Here is a 3,152-nt window from a genome sequence, read left to right as displayed (position 1 = left end):
CAAAAAAGAAAACAACTATCTTTTTAAATTATGCATACCAATTCATATTCCCACTTCTTCCCCTCCTCCAATTCCCTCCACATACCCCCCTACCACACCCATAGAAAGCAAGGCACATTGCTTTGGGGATGGTCCAAGGCCTTTTCTACTATGCTGAGCAAGGTATTCATCCATAGGAAACAGGTTCCCAAAAAGCCAGGACAAGCAGTGGGGATAAATCCTGATGCTACTGCCAATGGCCCCTTAGTGTGCCCCAGCCATTCAACTATCAACCACATTCAGAGGGACTAGTTTGGTCCTAGGCTTGTTCCTTCCCAGTCTATCTGGTGTTTGTGAGCTCTCGTGAGCTCAGGTGGACTGTTTCAATGGGTGGACTCATCATGGTCTTGACCTCTTTGCTTATATTCTCACTCCTCCCACTCTTCAAATGGACTTTGGGAACTCAGTCCAGTGCTCCGATGTGGGTCTCTGCTTCTGTCTCCATCAGTTAATGGATGGATGTTCCATGGTGATATTTAAGATACTCATCAGTCTGACTATAGGGCAAGGCTAGTTAGAACACCCTCTCCTCTATTGCTTAGGGTCTTAGTTGGGGTATCCTTGAGGATTTCTGGGAATTTCTCTAGTGCCAGGTTTCTTGTTAACCCCTACAATGGCTCCCCCAACCAAGATATCTTTTTTTGCTCTCATCTCTGTCTTTCTTCCATCTCAACTATCCCATTCCCTCAAGTTCTCCTTAAACTTTCCCCTCGTCTTCCCCTTCCACCCTCCCTTCTCCCCTCACCTCTATATTCACAATTTTGCCAGGTAATCTTGTCTATTTCAACGTTCCAGTTGAATCTACATTTTTTTAGGGTTCACCTTGTTACTTTCTCTAGGATCATGAACTATAGGCTCAATATCCTTTATTTATGGCTAGTATCTTAGGAGCAAGTACATACCATATTCATTTTTGGGGGTTTGGGTTACCTCAGTCAGGATGGTGTTCCACCCATTTGCATGCAAAATTCAAGATGTCATTGCTTTTTATTGCTGAGTAGTACTCTAATTTGTAAATGTGCCACAGTTTCTTTATCCATTCTTTGCTTGAGGAGCATCTAGGTTGTTTCCAGGTTCTGGCTATTACAAATAATGCTGCTATGAATATAGTTGAACAAATGTCTTTGAGATATGACTGAGCATCTTTTGGGTATATTCCCAAGAGTAGTATTGCTGTATCCTGAGATAGGTTGATTCCCAATTTTCTGAGAAACTGCCATACTAATTTCCAAAGTGGTTGTACAAGTTTGCATTCCCACCAGCAATGGAGGAGTATCTCTCTTTCTCTGTTTTGTTATTCAGAGAAACATCATTCCTAGCTATCATTCCAGCGAGGAGACTTTCTATCCAGTAACAGCACTGGCCTGATGTTATCTGATTAGAAGAGTTCAGCCTTCTAGTGACTCTCCAAGAGCTGACTCAGGACATTCAGCCAAAGATAATTCCAGGAGATCGATCACCTTGATCTTTTAAAAAGATGAACACATCTAGCTTTTTATGTCATTTATTATTGTAACTGTTATATACACAGAAGTTATATTTTGAGTGCATTTTTGGGGTCTGGAGAGATATTTTAGTCACGATCAATACTTGACCTGAAAATCTGATGATCTTCTTTCAAATCTCTAATGCTCACATAAAAAACCAGGCACAGTGATGCATGGCTATATCCCCAGCACTGGGAGGCTGAGTGAGACAGGGGAATCCAAAATCTCACTGGCCTGACAGTTCAGCCAAATAGATGAGTTCTAAAACCAGCCACAGACCCATAAAAAGGAAAGAAACACCCAGCTTCCTGCTCTGGTCCCCCATGTGTGCATAAGCAAGTACATCTGGACATTTAAGTATGTATACCACCCCCACATACATACATACAATAATTTCTGCATAACTTACTCTATAGAAGCTATCTCATATGTGACTTGTTTCTTAAAGTAGAGCTATATAAAACATAATCTAGAACATTCTAATTCAAAGCTGAAGAAATAAATTTAGAAGGTGAGTGAATTACCAAATATCTGTCAGCCTGAGTAACAGAGACAGCCTATATAACATTGGTTCTGATTCAAACTTTACTCATCTTTCCTCTCTATCACATTTAAAAACGATACACCAGATTATATTCATTTGTTCTGTACAATAAAATTGTACCAAACAATATATTTAATTTATTTGAATTAAATTGAAAAAGAAAGCTAAAGATAGATATCATTTAAATTGAACATAGATTATTGTGTCAGACACCTTACTTAATAATCTTACGCCCAAAGCAATGGAGTCAATCAAGCTTGAAAGAATAATTTTGGTTCATTGAATTCTTTGAACAAAAATAATTTATCTCAAACACATCAATAAGGAAGTAAAATGTGCTGTACAACCTTAAATTGATGTTAGGAAGTTGTATAATTAATTGAGAGTTATAAAGAATCATTTATCAAGAAACAGATACTGTACACTGAACTGTAATGGACTTGGGAGAACTAGTCTCAATCTTTGTAAATTTCATCTGGAAAAAGAAATAAATTGGCCATCTTATTTCTTTATTTCTTTCCTTTTGATTGCAATTGTTTGGGTAGCATAGCTAGATCTTGCAGACTGCCACCTGTTAAAATAATAATCCAAATAATAGACCTATAGGTCCAAGGGCTAAGTAACAACTCAATGTGAATTATCAAGAGGTAAATACTGAATTCAAGATCTGGAATTTCTCTATCTTCTCTCCAAAATTATAATGAGTATTTCCCTGCAAGATTTCTCAGTGGGTTGGATGCTTATCACCAAGTCTGACGATCTTGACCCAGAGGGCTCACATGGAGGGAAAAAAAAACAGCTTCTACAGGTTTTCCTTTGACTTCCACACATAATCTGTGATAATAGTGAGCACAAACATACTCACATGCATGCACACATACATACATATACCATGTACTAGATAATAAAAGTAATAATTATTTCTAATGGAAAAGTTGAAAGTTTTCATTCTAATAATGTTTTACCTGTCAATGAAAACATTAATGCTTGTGAGTAGTTCTAATCCTTATATTACTGATGTATAATTATACTTTAAGCATTACATTTTCATTAAAAATCAATTCTAGCCAGGCGGTGGTGGC

The sequence above is a fragment of the Microtus ochrogaster genome, linkage group LG7_11 (assembly GCF_000317375.1).
Source record: "Microtus ochrogaster isolate Prairie Vole_2 linkage group LG7_11, MicOch1.0, whole genome shotgun sequence".
Taxonomy (NCBI): domain Eukaryota; kingdom Metazoa; phylum Chordata; class Mammalia; order Rodentia; family Cricetidae; genus Microtus; species Microtus ochrogaster.
This window is presented reverse-complemented; position numbering follows the sequence as displayed.